The following is a 19524-nucleotide window of genomic DNA, read 5'->3' on the forward strand; positions in this document are numbered from 1 at the left end:
GTGCAGTGAGTCCAGAGAGTGCACTTGCACCACAGGGGATGCAGTGCAGTGAATCCAGAGAGTGCACTGGCACCACTGGCGGTGCACTGCAGTGAGTCCAGAGAGTGCACTGGCACCACTGGGGATGCAGTGCAATGAATCCAGAGAGTGCACTGGCACCACTGGGGATGCAGTGCAGTGAGTCCAGAGAGTGCTCTGTCACCACTGGGGATGCAGTGCAGTGAATCCAGAGAGTGCACTGGCACCACTGGGCATGCAGTGCAGTGAGCCCAGAGAGTGCACTGGCACCGCTGGGGATGCAGTGCAGTGAATCCAGAGAGTGCACTGGCACCACTGGGGATGCAGGGCAGTGAGTCCAGAGAGTGCACTGGCACCACTCGGAATGCACTGCAGTGAGTCCAGAGAGTGCAATGGCACCAGTGGGGATGCAGTGCAGTGAATCCAGAGAGTGCACTGGCACCACTGGGGATGCAGTGCAGTGAGTCCAGAGAGTGCACTGGCACCAGTGGGGATTCAAGGCAGTTAGTCCAGAGAATGCACTGGCAACACTGGGGATGCAGTGCAGTGAGTCCAGAGAGTGCACTGGCACCACTGGGGATGCACTGCAGTGAGTCCAGAGAGTGCACTGGCACCAGTGGGGATTCAATGCAGTTAGTCCAGAGAATGCACTGGCACCACTGGCGATGCACTGCATTGAGTCCAGAGAGTGCACTGGCACCACTGGGGATGCAGTGCAGTGAGTCCAGAGAGTGCACTGGCACCAGTGGGGATGCAGTGCAGTGAATCCAGAGAGTGCACTGGCACCACTGGGAATGCAGTGCAGTGAGTCCAGAGAGTGCACTGGCACCACTGGGGATGCTGTGCAGTGAGTCCAGAGAGTGCACTGGCACCACTGGGGCTGCAGTGCAGTGAGTCCAGAGAGTGCACTGGCACTCCTCGGAATGCACTGCATTGAGTCCATAGAGTGCACAGGCACCATTGGGGATGCAGTGCAGTGAGTCCAGAGAGTGCACTGGCACCACTGGGGATGCAGTGCAGTGAGTCCAGAGAGTGCACTGGCACCAGTGGGGATGCAGTGCAGTGAATCCAGAGAGTGCACTGGCACCACTGGGGATGCAGTGCAGTGAGTCCAGAGAGTGCACTGGCACCGCTGGGGATTCAATGCAGTTAGTCCAGAGAATGCACTGGCACCACTGGGGATGCAGTGCAGTGAGTCCAGAGAGTGCACTTGCACCACAGGGGATGCAGTGCAGTGAATCCAGAGAGTGCACTGGCACCACTGGGGATGCAGTGCAGTGAGTCCAGAGAGTGCACTGGCAACACTAGGGATGCATTGCATTCAGTCCAGAGAGTGCACTGGCACCACTGGCGATGCACTGCAGTGAGTCCAGAGAGTGCACTGGCACCACTGGGGATGCAGTGCAATGAATCCAGAGAGTGCACTGGCACCACTGGGGATGCAGTGCAGTGAGTCCAGTGAGTGCTCTGTCACCACTGGGGATGCAGTGCAGTGAATCCAGAGAGTGCACTGGCACCACTGGGCATGCAGTGCAGTGAGCCCAGAGAGTGCACTGGCACCACTGGGGATGCAGTGCAGTGAATCCAGAGAGTGCACTGGCACCACTGGGGATGCAGGGCAGTGAGTCCAGAGAGTGCACTGGCACCACTGGGGATGCACTGCAGTGAGTCCAGAGAGTGCACTGGCACCACTGGGGATGCAGTGCAGTGAATCCAGAGAGTGCACTGGCACCACTGGGGATGCAGTGCAGTGAGTCCAGAGAGTGCACTGGCACCAGTGGGGATTCAAGGCAGTTAGTCCAGAGAATGCACTGGGAACACTGGGGATGCAGTGCAGTGAGTCCAGAGAGTGCACTGGCACCACTGGGGATGCACTGCAGTGAGTCCAGAGAGTGCACTGGCACCAGTGGGGATTCAATGCAGTTAGTCCAGAGAATGCACTGGCACCACTGGCGATGCACTGCATTGAGTCCAGAGAGTGCACTGGCACCACTGGGGATGCAGTGCAGTGAGTCCAGAGAGTGCCCTGGCAGCAGTGGGGATGCAGTGCAGTGAATCCAGAGAGTGCACTGGCACCACTGGGAATGCAGTGCAGTGAGTCCAGAGAGTGCACAGGCACCACTGGGGATGCAGTGCAGTGAGTCCAGAGAGTGCACTGGCACCACTGGGGATGCTGTGCAGTGAGTCCAGAGAGTGCACTGGCACCACTGGCGATGCACTGCAGTGAGTCCAGAGAGTGCTCTGTCACCACTGGGGATGCAGCGCAGTGACTCCAGAGAGTGCACTGGCACCACTGGGGATGCAGTGCAGTGAGTCCAGAGAGTGCACTGGAACCACTGGGGATGCAGTGCAGTGAGTCCAGAGAGTGCACTGGCACCACTGGTGATGCAGTGCAGTGAGTCCATAGAGTGCACTGGCACCACTGGGGATGCAGTGCAGTGAGTCCAGAGAGTGCACTGGCACCACTAGGGATGCACTGCAGTGAATCCAGAGAGTGCACTGGCACCACTGGGGATGCAGTGCAGTGAGTCCAGAGAGTGCACTGGCACCACTGGGGATGCACTGCACTGAGTCCAGAGAGTGCACTGGCACCACAGGGAATGCAGTGCAGTGAGTCCAGAGAGTGCACTGGCACCACTGGGGATGCACTGCAGTGACTCCAGAGAGTGCACTGGCACCACTGCGGATGCACTGCAGTGAGTCCAGAGAGTGCACTGGCACCACTGGGGATGCACTGCAGTGAGTCCAGAGAGTGCACTGGCACCACTGGGGATGCAGTGCAGTGAGTCCACAGAGTGCACTGGCACCACAGGGGATGCAGTGCAGTGAATCCAGAGAGTGCACTGGCACCACTGGGGATGCAGTGCAGTGAGTCCAGAGAGTGCACTGGCACCACTTGGGATTCAATGCAGTTAGTCCAGAGAATGCACTGGCACCACTGGGGATGCAGTGCAGTGAGTCCAGAGAGTGCACTTGCACCACTGGGGATGCAGTGCAGTGAATCCAGAGAGTGCACTGGCACCACTGGGGATGCAGTGCAGTGAGTCCAGACAGTGCACTGGCAACACTAGGGATGCATTGCATTGAGTCCAGAGAGTGCACTGGCACCACTGAGGATGCACTGCAGTGAGTCCAGAGAGTGCACTGGCACCACTGGGGATGCAGTGCAATGAATCCAGAGAGTGCACTGGCACCACTGGGGATGCAGTGCAGTGAGTCCAGTGAGTGCTCTGTCACCACTGGGGATGCAGTGCAGTGAATCCAGAGAGTGCACTGGCACCACTGGGCATGCAGTGCAGTGAGCCCAGAGAGTGCACTGGCACCACTGGGGATGCAGTGCAGTGAATCCAGAGAGTGCACTGGCACCACTGGGGATGCAGGGCAGTGAGTCCAGAGAGTGCACTGGCACCACTGGGGATGCACTGCAGTGAGTCCAGAGAGTGCACTGGCACCAGTGGGGATGCAGTGCAGTGAATCCAGAGAGTGCACTGGCACCACTGGGGATGCAGTGCAGTGAGTCCAGAGAGTGCACTGGCACCAGTGGGGATTCAAGGCAGTTAGTCCAGAGAATGCACTGGCAACACTGGGGATGCAGTGCAGTGAGTCCAGAGAGTGCACTGGCACCACTGGGGATGCACTGCAGTGAGTCCAGAGAGTGCACTGGCACCAGTGGGGATTCAATGCAGTTAGTCCAGAGAATGCACTGGCACCACTGGCGATGCACTGCATTGAGTCCAGAGAGTGCACTGGCACCACTGGGGATGCAGTGCAGTGAGTCCAGAGAGTGCACTGGCACCAGTGGGGATGCAGTGCAGTGAATCCAGAGAGTGCACTGGCACCACTGGGGATGCAGTGCAGTGAGTCCAGAGAGTGCACAGGCACCACTGGGGATGCAGTGCAGTGAGTCCAGAGAGTGCACTGGCACCACTGGGGATGCAGTGCAGTGAGTCCAGAGAGTGCACTGGCACCACTGGCGATGCACTGCATTGAGTCCAGAGAGTGCTCTGTCACCACTGGGGATGCAGCGCAGTGACTCCAGAGAGTGCACTGGCACCACTGGGGATGCAGTGCAGTGAGTCCAGAGAGTGCACTGGAACCACTGGGGATGCAGTGCAGTGAGTCCAGAGAGTGCACTGGCACCACTGGGGATGCAGTGCAGTGAGTCCAGAGAGTGCACTGGCACCACTGGCGATGCAGTGCAGTGAGTCCAGAGAGTGCACTGGCACCACAGGGGATGCACTGCAGTGAGTCCAGAGAGTGCACTGGCACCACTGGGGATGCACTGCAATGACTCCAGAGAGTGCACTGGCACCACTGGGGATGCACTGCAGTGAGTCCAGAGAGTGCACTGGCACCTTGGGGATGCAGTGCAGTGACTCCAGAGAGTGCACTGGCACCACTGGGGATGCAGTGCAGTGAGTCCAGAGAGTGCACTGGCACCTTGGGAATGCAGTGCAGTGAGTCGAAAGAGTGCACTGGCAACACTAGGGATGCATTGCAGTGAGTCCAGAGAGTGCACTGGCACTCCTCGGAATGCACTGCATTGAGTCCAGAGAGTGCACAGGCACCACTGGGGATGCTGTGCAGTGAGTCCAGAGAGTGCACTGGCACCACTGGGGATGCAGTGCAGTGAGTCCAGAGAGTGCTCTGTCACCACTGGTGATGCAGCGCAGTGACTACAGAGAGTGCACTGGCACCACTGGGGATGCACTGAAGTGAGTGCAGAGAGTGCACTGGCACCACTGGGGATGCAGTGCAGTGACTCCAGAGAGTGCACTTGCACCACTGGGGATGCACTGCAGTGAGTCCAGAGAGTGCACTGGCACCACTGGGGATGCACTGCAGTGAGTCCAGAGAGTGCACTGGCACTACTGAGGATGCAGTGCAGTGAGTCCAGAGAGTGCACTGGCACCACTGGGGATGCACTGCAGTGAGTCCAGAGAGTGCACTGGCACCCCTGGGGATGCACTGCAGTGAGTCCGCAGAGTGCACTGGCACCACTGGGGATGCAGTGCAGTGAGTCCAGAGAGTGCACTGGCACCACTGGGGATGCACTGCAGTGAGTCCAGAGAGTGCACTGGCACCACTGGGGATGCACTGCAGTGAGTCCAGAGAGTGCACTGGAACCACCGGGGATGTACTGCAGTGACTCCAGAGAGTGCACTGGCACCACTGGGGATGCACTGCAGTGAGTCCAGAGAGTGCACTGGCACCACTGGCGATGCAGTGCAGTGAGTCCAGAGAGTGCACTGGCACCACTGGGGATGCAGTGCAGTGAGTCCAGAGAGTGCACTGGCACCACTGGGGATGCAGCGCAGTGAGTCCAGAGAGTGCACTGGCACCACTGGGGATGCACTGCAGTGAGTCCAGAGAGTGCACTGGCACCACTGGGGATGCAGTGCAGTGAGTCCAGAGAGTGCACTGGCACCACTGGGGATGCAGTGCAGTGAGTCCAGAGAGTGCACTGGCACCACTGCGGATGCACTGCAGTGAGTCCAGAGAGTGCACTGGCACCACTGGGGATGCAGGGCAGTGAGTCCAGAGAGTGCACTGGCACCACTGGGGATGCACTGCAGTGAGTCCAGAGAGTGCACTGGCACCACTGGGGATGCAGTGCAGTGACTCCAGAGAGTGCACTGGCACCACTGGAGATGCAGAGCAGTGAGTCCAGAGAGTGCACTGGCACCACTGGGGATGCAGTGCAGTGAGTCCACAGAGTGCACTGTCACCACTGGGGATGCCGTGCAGTGAGTCCAAAGAGTGCACTGCCATCATAGGAGATGCAGTGCAGTGAATCCAGAGAGTGCACTGGCAACATTAGGGATGCATTGCATTGAGTCCAGAGAGTGCACTGGCACCACTGGCGATGCACTGCAGTGAGTCCAGAGAGTGCACTGGCACCACTGGGGATGCACTGCAGTGAGTCCAGAGAGTACACTGGCACCACTGGGGATGCAGTGCAGTGAGTCCAGAGAGTGCACTGGCATCATAGGAGATGCAGTGCAGTGAATCCAGAGAGTGCACTGGCAACATTAGTGATGCATTGCATTGAGTCCAGAGAGTGCACTGGCACCACTGGGGATGCACTGCAGTGTGTCCAGAGAGTGCACTGGCACCACTGGGGATGCAGTGCAGTGAGTCCAGAGAGTGCACTGGCACCACTGGGGATGCACTGCAGTGAGTCCAGAGAGTGCACTGGCACCACTGGGGATGCACTGCAGTGAGTCCAGAGAGTGCACTGGCACCACTGGAGATGCACTGCAGTGAGTCCAGAGAGTGCACTGGCACCACCTGTGGTGCCGTGCAGTGAGTCCAGAGAGTGCACAGGCACCACTGGGGATGCAGTGCAGTGAGTCCAGAGAGTGCACTGGCACCACTGGGGATGCTGTGCAGTGAGTCCAGAGAGTGCACTGGCACCACTGGCGTTGCACTGCAGTGAGTCCAGAGAGTGCACTGGCAACATTAGGGATGCATTGCATTGAGTCCAGAGAGTGCACTGGCACCACTGGCGATGCACTGCAGTGAGTCCAGAGAGTGCACTGGCACCACTGGGGATGCACTGCAGTGAGTCCAGAGAGTGCACTGGCACCACTGGGGATGCAGTGCAGTGAGTCCAGAGAGTGCACTGGCACCACTGGGGATGCACTGCCGTGAGTCCAGAGAGTGCACTGGCACCACTGGGGATGCACTGCAGTGAGTCCAGAGAGTGCACTGTCACCACTGGGGATGCAGTGCAGTGAGTCCAGAGAGTGCACTGTCACCACTCTGGATGCAGAGCAGTGAGTCCAGAGAGTGCACTGGCACCACTGGGGATGCAGTGCAGTGAGTCCAGAGAGTGCACTGGCACCACTGGGGATGCACTGCACTGAGTCCAGAGAGTGCACTGGTACCACTGGGGATGCACTGCAGTGAGTCCAGAGACTGCACTGGCACCACTGGGGATGCACTGTAGTGAGTCCACAGATTGCACTGTCACCACTCTGGATGCAGAGCAGTAACTCCAGAGAGTGCACTGGCACCACAGGGGATGCAGTGCAGTGAGTCCAGAGAGTGCACTGGCACCACTGGGGATGCAGTGCAGTGAGTCCAGAGAGTGCACTGGCACCACTGGGGATGCACTACAGTGAGTCCAGAGACTGCACTGGCACCACTGGAGATGCACTGCAGTGAGTCCAGAGAGTGCACTGGCACCACTGGGGATGCAGTGCAGTGACTCCAGAGAGTGCACTGGCACCACTGGGGATGCACTGCAGTGAGTCCAGAGAGTGCACTGGCACCTTGGGGATGCAGTGCAGTGAGTCCAGAGAGTGCACTGGCACCACTGGGGATGCAGTGCAGTGAGTCCAGAGAGTGCACTGGCACCACTGGGGATGCAGTGCAGTGAGTCCAGAGAGTGCACTTGCACCACTGGGGATGCAGTGCAGTGAATCCAGAGAGTGCACTGGCACCTTGGGAATGCAGTGCAGTGAGTCCAGAGAGTGCACTGGCAACACTAGGGAGGCATTGCAGTGAGTCCAGAGAGTACACTGGCACTCCTCGGAATGCACTGCAGTGAGTCCAGAGAGTGCACAGGCACCATTGGGGTTGCAGTGCAGTGAGTCCAGAGAGTGCACAGGCACCACTGGGGATGCAGTGCATTGAGTCCAGAGAGGGCAGTGGCACCAATGGGGATGCACTGCAGTGAGTCCAGAGAGTGCACTGGCACCACTGGGGATGCACTGCAGTGAATCCAGAGAGTGCACTGGCACCTTGGGAATGCAGTGCAGTGAGTCCAGAGAGTGCACTGGCACCACTGGGGATGCAGTGCAGTGACTCCAGAGAGTGCACTGGCACCACTGGGGATGCAGTGCAGTGAGTCCAGAGAGTGCACTGGCACCACTGGGGATGCAGTGCATTGAGTCCAGAGAGTACACTGGCACCAAGGGAATGCAGCGCAGTGAGTCCATAGAGTGCACTGGCACCACTGGGGATGTACCCCGGTGTGTCCAGAGATTTCACTGGCACCACTGGGGATGCACTGCAGTGACTCCAGAGACTGCACTGGCACCACTGAAGATGCAGTGCAGTGAGTCCAGAGAGTGCACTGGCACCACTGGGGATGCAGTGCAGTGAGTCCAGAGAGTGCACTGGCACCACTGGGGATGCAGTGCAGTGAGTCCAGAGAGTGCACTGGCACCACTGGGGATGCAGTGCAGTGAGTCCAGAGAGTGCACTGCCGCCACAGGGGATGCACTGCAGTGACTCCAGAGAGTGCACTGGCACCACTGGGATGCAGTGCAGTGAGTCCAGAGAGTGCACTGGCACCACTGGGGCTGCAGTGCAGTGAGTCCAGAGAGTACACTGGCACCACTGGGGATGCACTGCAGTGAGTCCAGAGAGTGCACTGGCAACACTAGGGATCCATTGCAGTGAGTCCAGAGAGTGCACTGGCACTCCTCGGAATGCACTGCAGTGAGTCCAGAGAGTGCACAGGCACCATTGGGGATGCAGGGCAGTGAGTCCAGAGAGTGCACTGGCACCTTGGGAATGCAGTGCATTGAGTCCAGAGAGTGCACAGGCACCACTGGGGATGCAGTGCATTGAGTCCAGAGAGTACACTGGCACCACTGGGGATGCACTGCAGTGACTCCAGAGACTGCACTGGCACCACTGAAGATGCAGTGCAGTGAGTCCAGAGAGTGCACTGGCACCACTGGGGATGCAGTGCAGTGAGTCCAGAGAGTGCACTGGCACCACTGGGGATGCACTGCAGTGAGTCCAGAGAGTGCACTGGCACCACTGGGGATGCAGTGCAGTGAGTCCAGAGAGTGCACTGGCACCACTGGGGATGCACTGCAGTGAGTCCAGAGAGTGCACTGGTACCACTGGCGATGCACTGCAGTGAGTCCAGAGAGTGCACTGGCACAACAGGGGATGCAGTGCAGTGAGCCCATAGAGTGGACTGGCACCACTGGGGCTGCAGTGCAGTGAGTCCAGAGAGTGCACTGGCACCACTGGGGCTGCAGTGCAGTGAGTCCAGAGAGTACACTGGCACCACTGGGGATGCACTGCAGTGAGTCCAGAGAGTGCACTGGCAACACTAGGGATCCATTGCAGTGAGTCCAGAGAGTGCACTGGCACTCCTCGGAATGCACTGCAGTGAGTCCAGAGAGTGCACTGGCACCACTGGGGATGCAGTGCAGTGAGTCCACAGAGTGCACTGTCACCACTTGGGATGCAGTGCAGTGAGTCCAGAGAGTGCACTGGCACCACTGGGGATGCAGAGCAGTAACTCCAGAGAGTGCACTGGCACCACTGGGGATGCAGTGCAGTGAGTCCACAGAGTGCACTGTCACGACTTGGGATGCAGTGCAGTGAGTCCAGAGAGTGCACTGGCACCACTGGGGATGCAGAGCAGTAACTCCAGAGAGTGCACTGGCACCACTGGGGATGCACTGCAGTGAGTCCAGAGAGTGCACTGGCACCACTGGGGATGCACTGCAGTGAGTCCAGAGAGTGCACTGGCACCACCTGGGGTGCCGTGCAGTGAGTCCAGAGAGTGCACTGTCACCACTTGGGATGCAGTGCAGTGAGTCCAGAGAGTGCACTGGCACCACTGGGGATGCAGTGCAGTGAGTCCAGAGAGTGCACTGGCACCACTCGGGGTGCAGTGCAGTGAATCCAGAGAGTGCACTGGCAACATTAGCGATGCATTGCATTGAGTGCAGAGAGTGCACTGGCACCACTGGGGATGCACTGCAGTGAGTCCAGAGAGTGCACTGGCACCACTGGGGATGCACTGCAGTGAGTCCAGAGAGTGCACTGGAACCACTGGGGATGCAGTGCAGTGAGTCCAGAGAGTGCACTGGCACCACTGGGGATGCACTGCCGTGAGTCCAGAGAGTGCACTGGCGCCACTGGGGATGCACTGCAGTGAGTCCAGAGAGTGCACTGGCACCACTGGGGATGCAGTGCAGTGAGCCCATAGAGTGGACTGGCACCACTGGGGATGCAGTGCAGTGAGTCCAGAGAGTGCACTGGCACCACTGAGGATGCACTGCAGTGAGTCCAGAGACTGCACTGGCACCACTGGGGATGCACTGTAGTGAGTCCACAGAGTGCACTGTCACCACTCTGGATGCAGAGCAGTAACTCCAGAGAGTGCACTGGCACCACTGGGGATGCAGTGCAGTGAGCCCATAGAGTGGACTGGCACCACAGGGGATGCACTGCAGTGAGTCCAGAGAGTGCACTGGCACCACTGGGGATGCAGTGCAGTGAGTCCAGAGAGTGCACTGGCACCACTGGGGATGCACTGCAGTGAGTCCAGAGACTGCACTGGCACCACTCTAGATGCACTGCAGTGAGTCCAGAGAGTGCACTGGCACCACTGGGGATGCAGTGCAGTGAGTCCAGAGAGTGCACTGGCACCACCTGGGATGCACTGCAGTGAGTCCAGAGAGTGCACTGGCACCTTGGGGATGCACTGCAGTGAGTCCAGAGAGTGCACTGGCACCACTGGGGATGCAGTGCAGTGAGTCCAGAGAGTGCACTGGCACCACTAGGGATGCAGTGCAGTGAGTCCAGAGAGTGCACTGGCACCACTGGTGATGCAGTGCAGTGGGTCCAGAGAGTGCACTGGCACCACTGGGGATGCAGTGCAGTGAGTCCAGAGAGTGCACTGGCACCACTGGGGATGCAGTGCAGTGAGTCCAGAGAGTGTACTGGCACCTTGGGAATGCAGTGCAGTGAGTCCAGAGAGTGCACTGGCAACACTAGGGATGCATTGCAGTGAGTCCAGAGAGTGCACTGGCACTCCTCGGAATGCACTGCATTGAGTCCAGAGAGTGCACAGGCACCACTGGGGATGCAGTGCATTGAGTCCAGAGAGTACACTGGCACCTTGGGAATGCAGTGCATTGAGCCCAGAGAGTACACTGGCACCACTGGGGATGCACTGCAGTGAGTCCAGAGAGTGCACTGGCAACACTAGGGATGCATTGCAGTGAGTCCAGAGAGTGCACTGGCACTCCTCGGAATGCACTGCAGTGAGTCCAGAGAGTACACAGGCACCATTGGGGATGCAGTGCAGTGAGTCCAGAGAGTGCACTGGCACCTTGGGAATGCAGTGCATTGAGTCCAGAGAGTGCACAGGCACCACTGGGGATGCAGTGCATTGAGTCCAGAGAGTACACTGGCACCACTGGGGATGCACTGCAGTGAGTCCAGAGAGTGCACTGGCACCACTGGGGATGCAGTGCAGTGAGTCCAGAAAGTGCACTGGCACCAGTGGGGATGCAGTGCATTGACTCCAGAGAGTGCACTGGCACCACTGGGGATGCAGTGCAGTGAGTCCATAGAGTGAACTGGCACCTTGGGAATGCAGTGCATTGAGTCCAGAGAGTGCACAGGCACCACTGGGGATGCAGTGCATTGAGTCCAGAGAGTACACTGGCACCACTGGGGATGCACTGCAGTGAGTCCAGAGAGTGCACTGGCACCACTGGGGATGCAGTGCAGTGAGTCCAGAGAGTGCACTGCCGCCACAGGGGATGCACTGCAGTGACTCCAGAGAGTGCACTGGCACCACTGGGATGCAGTGCAGTGAGTCCAGAGAGTGCACTGGCACCACTGGGGCTGCAGTGCAGTGAGTCCAGAGAGTACACTGGCACCACTGGGGATGCACTGCAGTGAGTCCAGAGAGTGCACTGGCAACACTAGGGATGCATTGCAGTGAGTCCAGAGAGTGCACTGGCACTCCTCGGAATGCACTGCATTGAGTCCAGAGAGTGCACAGGCACCACTGGGGATGCAGTGCATTGAGTCCAGAGAGTACACTGGCACCTTGGGAATGCAGTGCATTGAGCCCAGAGAGTACACTGGCACCACTGGGGATGCACTGCAGTGAGTCCAGAGAGTGCACTGGCAACACTAGGGATGCATTGCAGTGAGTCCAGAGAGTGCACTGGCACTCCTCGGAATGCACTGCAGTGAGTCCAGAGAGTACACAGGCACCATTGGGGATGCAGTGCAGTGAGTCCAGAGAGTGCACTGGCACCTTGGGAATGCAGTGCATTGAGTCCAGAGAGTGCACAGGCACCACTGGGGATGCAGTGCATTGAGTCCAGAGAGTACACTGGCACCACTGGGGATGCACTGCAGTGAGTCCAGAGAGTGCACTGGCACCACTGGGGATGCAGTGCAGTGAGTCCAGAAAGTGCACTGGCACCAGTGGGGATGCAGTGCATTGACTCCAGAGAGTGCACTGGCACCACTGGGGATGCAGTGCAGTGAGTCCATAGAGTGAACTGGCACCTTGGGAATGCAGTGCATTGAGTCCAGAGAGTGCACAGGCACCACTGGGGATGCAGTGCATTGAGTCCAGAGAGTACACTGGCACCACTGGGGATGCACTGCAGTGAGTCCAGAGAGTGCACTGGCACCACTGGGGATGCAGTGCAGTGAGTCCAGAGAGTGCACTGCCGCCACAGGGGATGCACTGCAGTGACTCCAGAGAGTGCACTGGCACCACTGGGATGCAGTGCAGTGAGTCCAGAGAGTGCACTGGCACCACTGGGGCTGCAGTGCAGTGAGTCCAGAGAGTACACTGGCACCACTGGGGATGCACTGCAGTGAGTCCAGAGAGTGCACTGGCAACACTAGGGATCCATTGCAGTGAGTCCAGAGAGTGCACTGGCACTCCTCGGAATGCACTGCAGTGAGTCCAGAGAGTGCACAGGCACCATTGGGGATGCAGGGCAGTGAGTCCAGAGAGTGCACTGGCACCTTGGGAATGCAGTGCATTGAGTCCAGAGAGTGCACAGGCACCACTGGGGATGCAGTGCATTGAGTCCAGAGAGTACACTGGCACCACTGGGGATGCACTGCAGTGAGTCCAGAGAGTGCACTGGCAACACTGGGGATGCAGTGCAGTGAGTCCAGAGAGTGCACTGGCACCACTGGGGATGCAGCGCAGTGACTCCAGAGAGTGCACTGGCACCACTTCGGATGCACTGCAGTGAATCCAGAGAGTGCACTGGCACCACTGGGGATGCAGTGCAGTGAGTCCAGAGGGTTCACTGGCACCACTGGGGATGCACTGCACTGAGTCCAGAGAGTGCACTGGCACCACTGGGGATGCAGTGCAGTGAGTCCAGAGAGTGCACTGGCACCACAGGGAATGCAGTGCAGTGAGTCCAGAGAGTGCACTGGCACCACTGGGGATGCACTGCAGTGACTCCAGAGAGTGCACTGGCACCACTGCGGATGCACTGCAGTGAGTCCAGAGAGTGCACTGGCACCACTGCGGATGCACTGCAGTGAGTCCATAGAGTGCACTGGCACCTCTGGGGATGCACTGCAGTGAGTCCAGAGAGTGCACTGGCACCACTGGGGATGCAGTGCAGTGAGTCCAGAGAGTGCACTGGCACCCCTGGGGATGCAGGGCAGTGAGTCCAGAGAGTGCACTGGCACCACTGGGGATGCAGTGCAGTGAGTCCAGAGAGTGCACTGGCACCACTGGGGATGCACTGCAGTGAGTCCAGAGAGTGCAGTGGCACCAGTGGGGATGCAGTGCAGTGAATCCAGAGAGTGCACTGGCACCACTGGGGATGCAGTGCAGTGAGTCCAGAGAGTGCACTGGCACCACTTGGGATTCAATTTCAGTTAGTCCAGAGAATGCACTGGCACCACTGGGGATGCAGTGCAGTGACTCCAGAGAGTGCACTTGCACCACTGGGGATGCAGTGCAGTGAATCCAGAGAGTGCACTGGCACCACTGGGGATGCAGTGCAGTGAGTCCAGACAGTGCACTGGCAACACTAGGGATGCATTGCATTGAGTCCAGAGAGTGCACTGGCACCACTGGCGATGCAGTGCAATGAATCCAGAGAGTGCACTGGCACCACTGGGGATGCAGTGCAGTGAGTCCAGTGAGTGCTCTGTCACCACTGGGGATGCAGTGCAGTGAATCCAGAGAGTGCACTGGCACCACTGGGCATGCAGTGCAGTGAGCCCAGAGAGTGCACTGGCACCACTGGGGATGCAGTGCAGTGAATCCAGAGAGTGCACTGGCACCACTGGGGATGCAGGGCAGTGAGTCCAGAGAGTGCACTGGCACCACTGGGGATGCACTGCAGTGAGTCCAGAGAGTGTACTGGCACCACTGGGGATGCAGTGCAGTGAATCCAGAGAGTGCACTGGCACCACTGGGGATGCAGTGCAGTGAGTCCAGAGAGTGCACTGGCACCAGTGGGGATGCAGTGCAGTGAATCCAGAGAGTGCACTGGCACCACTGGGAATGCAGTGCAGTGAGTCCAGAGAGTGCACAGGCACCACTGTGGATGCAGTGCAGTGAATCCAGAGAGTGCACTGGCACCACTGGGGATGCAGTGCAGTGAGTCCAGAGAGTGCACTGGCACCACTGGCGATGCACTGCAGTGAGTCCAGAGAGTGCTCTGTCACCACTGGAGATGCAGCGCAGTGACTCCAGAGAGTGCACTGGCACCACTGGGGATGCAGTGCAGTGAGTCCAGAGAGTGCACTGGAACCACTGGGGATGCAGTGCAGTGAGTCCAGAGAGTGCACTGGCAACACTGGGGATGCAGTGCAGTGAGTCCAGAGAGTGCACTGGCACCACTGGGGATGCAGTGCAGTGAGTCCAGAGAGTGCACTGGCACCACTGGCGATGCAGTGCAGTGAGTCCAGAGAGTGCACTGGCACCACAGGGGATGCACTGCAGTGAGTCCAGAGAGTGCACTGACACCACTGGGGATGCACTGCAATGACTCCAGAGAGTGCACTGGCACCACTGGGGATGCACTGCAGTGAGTCCATAGAGTGTACAGGCACCTTGGGGATGCACTGCAGTGACTCCAGAGAGTGCACTGGCACCACTGGGGATGCAGTGCAGTGAGTCCAGAGAGTGCACTGGCACCTTGGGAATGCAGTGCAGTGAGTCGAAAGAGTGCACTGGCAACACTAGGGATGCATTGCAGCGAGTCCAGAGAGTGCACTGGCACTCCTCGGAATGCACTGCATTGAGTCCAGAGAGTGCACAGGCACCACTGGGGATGCACTGCAGTGAGTCCAGAGAGTGCACTGGCACCACTGGGGATGCAGTGCAGTGAGTGCAGAGAGTGCACTGGCACCACTGGGGATGCACTGCAGTGAGTCCAGAGAGTGCACTGGCACCACTGGGGATGCACTGCAGTGAGTCCAGAGAGTGCACTGGCACCACTGGGAATGCAGTGCAGTGACTCCAGAGGGTGCACTGGCACCACTGGGGACTGTTTTGCAAAGAAAAGCGTTTTATTGTTGCTATTCACAGCTTCCATTATTCACAGGTTTTTGAATGCTAACATTGCTCAGGAAAAGATCTGATATTTGTAGGGGTACCGTCATTCCTAGTTATTTGTTTTTACATTGTCCTTGCATTTATTACCATATAATTTCAAGTCTAAGTTTGTGGTTTAAGTTATAATAAGGAAAAAAAGCAGTAGTTGAGGTAATCATGTTAAAGATTATAGATGAGAGGAACTTGGCGTTAGATACTAAAAACAGGATGGCAGTTAGCCTTGCCTTAGAAAAATTAAAATGGTTGACTAAACTTTTTTTCCCAAAACGTTGTGTTGACCAGCCAATTTGAATTTGGCGGTATTAAAGCTGTCTGCAATAAGTTTTTCTGTTTTGGATTGTAGCTAGTTCCTCTAGGTGCTCCCGCAGAATAGTATTTTTACTATACCTATATATACTTTATATATTTACTATACCTATATATACCTAATGCCTTTCTTAGAAACAAACAAAATCTCTTTTTAAATATAACTTTCTTGCAGTTGTTAATTATGGAATTGCTCCGCCACAAAGGATTCTTTTTCCACCTGAGAAGATATGTATGGATTGGCAAGAAACACAAAGTGTTGGAGTTGGCCTGTACAATCTTGGCAACACACGTTTTCTTAATGCTACTCTACAGTGTTTGACCTACACCCCCCCACTTGCCAATTACATGCTTTCTCTTGAGCACAGCCAGTCATGTGAGTACTTTCTAACAGTATTTTAAATCTGTTGGATAGCTCTGAAGGTGAAAGAACAGCAGTGATTCTGTGAGACAAAGTTACTTGCCTGATTTTACCTGTGGAAGCTGGCTTTGAGCATTGTATTAGCAGTGGGCTCAGAATAGCATATGGAGTGCGTTTAATGCACCATGTGTGTTTTTTGTTTGTTTTTTTAAAAGGATCTTTTCTTGCTTCATGGGAATAATGAAGTGCATTGGACAGGAATGCATTTAATGAACATTTGGCATTTGGGCTATTTGGGCTTCCTGCTGCTAGAAAGGCAATAAAATTTAGGATGTTGGCATCATAGGTCTTTAGTCTTCACAGCCTAGGTTCCATAATGCACTACAATAAATGGTCTGTTCGTTGTTGAACCAATTAAAAAAACCAAACAAACAAACAAAAAAACCTAGAAAGCAATATGAGCTGTTATGAACATGACTAGATTTTTTTGTGGGACTGTATTAAAATCTAGACTGATTTTGTTCTAAATAAAATGTTGTACTATAAACTAAATGTTGTACTAAACGTGTATGCTTTTTAGGCTGGTATCTTTGTATCGATACCTAGAAATTTAACTGTTTTCTTCCTGTATATAGAAATTGTTTCAGTTAAGAATCCTGTTGAAAAAAGGAGGGCAGAAGTACTATTACATACATTACTTTAGTTTTTCCTTTCTCCCAAAGGACTCGTAGCTCTGTATCATGAAGCTCACCTGACAGCACTGTGCTGAAAATAACCCACATTCTCTTAATGCTGTATCATCAATGTCAAATATTCTTTCCTCATATATTTTGCAGCCTGTGGAGTTCACATTCCTGTCAGCCTTCACAAACGTGACTTTGCAGTAGTCTTTTAGATTTCTCATCACAAAATGCACTTGAACACAAGCTTAATGGATATTTTTATTCTATAAAGTTGTGTGAAATGAAATGTTACGAGACTGTTGGGACAAGGAGAGTGGATACTGTATCTATAGTTTAAATGTTACTTATATGTTTGTTTGTAGTTATGTCTGTTTCGCTAGACTGGGATGCTTTCTTCTTTCACTCTTCAGGTCGTGAACAAGATTTTTGCATGATGTGCACGATGGAGACTCACATTAACCAGGCCCTGCGTTGCACTGTTGATGCCATCGAGCCTACGCGTGTTATCAATAACCTCAGTCGTAAGTGGCTTCAGATGTGTTTCTTTTTCAGTATCTTGTAATCTTCAAATAATTATTTGATGTGTATAAATGGTTTTAACACTATAAAGAAGAGAGATTTTAGAAATACGAGAATTATTTCATTTTTAAATGAGGTAAATACTATCATCTTCTTATTTAGCAATAGGACAACATTTCCGTTTTGGCAGTCAAGAAGACGCACACGAGTTCTTGCGCTATACTGTCGATGCTATGCAGGAAGCGTGCTTGAATGGAAGCACCAAGTCAGCATAAACAAATTCACTTTTATACGTTCTCTAGCACCTTGTAGTCCTTTATTTACTATCAAAACTGAAAGTCTACGTCATCCTTGGTTTTCATAAAACTCTTTGAAGAGTTAACTGTGTGCCTTAAATCTTCTGAGGTCTGATTATAATTTATTTCCAGATTGGACAGATCTTCTCAAGCTACCACCATCATTCATCAAATATTTGGAGGATTTCTAAGATCAAGAGGTACTTTTAAAAATATTCCTGTCCTTAGAACTGATCTGTGTCTTTTGTCGGTAGTAAAGCAGTCTGCAGCTTGTCTAAAGTAGTATCTATCGACAACTTGAATTTGGACAGTTAGTCTCCTCCACGTATTGTTAAGCATTTATATTTTGCTTCCACTGAAGTGCTTGAATTGCAAAGCAGTTTCGGATACATATGAGGCATTTCTTGATATCACTTTGGATATAAAGGTAGGATGTTTTGTAAATATAATTCATGATGTTTAAGTACATGTATAACTTTCTAAATTAAACTTGTTTAACTTAAAAAACCAAACCACATACAATGTTAAAATATAAGAGCTTAAGAGAGCAGATGGAAGCATCTGCCTCGAGGGCAGGTGAGTTGGCAGAGTAAGGGAGCAGATGAGAGTACCTGTCCTAGCTGTGCTGTGGCTTTGGATGCTGCCGCGGCCTATGCTTTTCTTTTTCTTTCGCAGGTGCCTTGCACAGACTCAGAGGGGCCAAGCTGCACTCTGAAGAGCAGCACGAGAAGGGCAGGCTGGTCGTGAGTGGGGTTGGAGCGGAATGGCCAAGTTGCGCAAGGTGACTGCGAAGGGTATCCATTTTGCTTTTCAGGTGTCATGGCAGGCTCTACACAGAAGTGGCTGAGGATTTGAGAAGAGGTTACAGAGCATCAAGGAGCAGCACGTGCAGTGACGGTTTCCAAACGGTATGGTTGCTTTCTCTTCTGTTCATCAGGTGCCACAGGCAAGGTGGGCTGTGACGTTAGTCTTTAGAATCGGAGCTAAGCAGGTCACTAGAATGCCACAGGGCATCTGAGAAGGGTGTTTTAACAGAAAAAGCTTGTCTGGCATGGCAGTGCCTGATGGCAGCGTGTTTCCACAGGTGAAGAGGTGCCTGAAGCCCCATCCTGTCTAGCCTGCGCACACCTCGCTGAGAATGAAAGCCGCTTTCCAGTAATTCAGAAAGCCAAGTTACATCTCGGCCTCGAGCATCTGGGGCCTGTGCTTTTGGGCCTGTCTGTAGCATTTGGCACTTGCATTAATACTTTCTTGGCATATATTTAGGCTTTTGGGGCCAGTGACTTGGGGGGGTGTGGAGCTGCTTGTACACCTTTGGGGCTTGCATCTGGGGGGGGGGGTTGGGAGTTGCTTGTACACCTTTGGGGACTGTGGCTGGGGGGGGGTCAGGGCCTGCATCTGGGGGGGTTGGAAGCTGCTCCTACAATGTAGGGATCTGTATCTGTGGGGGTTGGGAGCTGCTTGTACACAGTATGGGCTTGCGTTTGGGGGCAGGTGTTGGGAGCTGCTTGTACAATGTAGGGATCTGCATCTGGAGGGGGTTGGGAGCTGCTTGTACACCTTTGGGGCTTGCATCTGGAGGGGGTTGGGGCCTGCCTCTGGGGGGGGTGGTTGTGAGCTGCTTGTATACTGTAGGGGCCTGCTTGTACACCTTTGGTGGGGCCTGCGTCTGGGGGGGGGGTGGGAGCTGCTTGTACACTGTTAGGGCCTGCCTTGCGGGGGGGGGTGGGAGCTGCTTGTACACTGTAGGGGTCTGGGTCTTGGGGGGTTGGGGCTGTTTGTACACCTTTGGGGTGTGCCTCTGGGGAGGGTGGGGAGTTGCTTGGACACCTTTGGGGCCTGTGTCTGGGGGGGGTTGGGGCCTGTGCTGGGGGGGTTGGGAGCTGCTTGTACACTCTAGGGTCTTCTGGCGGGCTTTGGAGCCTCCCTTTGAGGGGGACATTTGGGAGCTGGTTGTACACCTTTGGGGCCAGAGTCTGGGGCGTGGGGGCTGGGGCTGGGGCCTGC

At 55.2% G+C, this 19524-nt stretch overlaps 1 long non-coding RNA gene across 7 annotated transcripts in view; it reads left to right on the top strand.

Moving 5' to 3' along the window:
- Nucleotides 1–15544: 15544 nt before the first annotated feature.
- The window catches only part of LOC310891966, a 30109-nt gene continuing 26129 nt past the window's right edge, over nt 15545–19524 (top strand). For 6 of the 7 annotated variants that reach the window (XR_014577819.1, XR_014577820.1, XR_014577821.1 and 3 more), the window contains exons 1-2: nt 15545–17223; nt 17650–17717. This is a non-coding gene — a long non-coding RNA (uncharacterized lncRNA). Of the gene's footprint in view, nt 17224–17649; nt 17718–18099; nt 18426–18601; nt 18673–19524 lie in introns of those variants that run through there. The other variant, XR_014577825.1, reaches the window with a different exon arrangement.

This window comes from Anser anser (genome assembly GCF_964211835.1).
Source record: "Anser anser genome assembly, contig: HAP1_SCAFFOLD_236, whole genome shotgun sequence".
NCBI lineage: Eukaryota > Metazoa > Chordata > Aves > Anseriformes > Anatidae > Anser > Anser anser.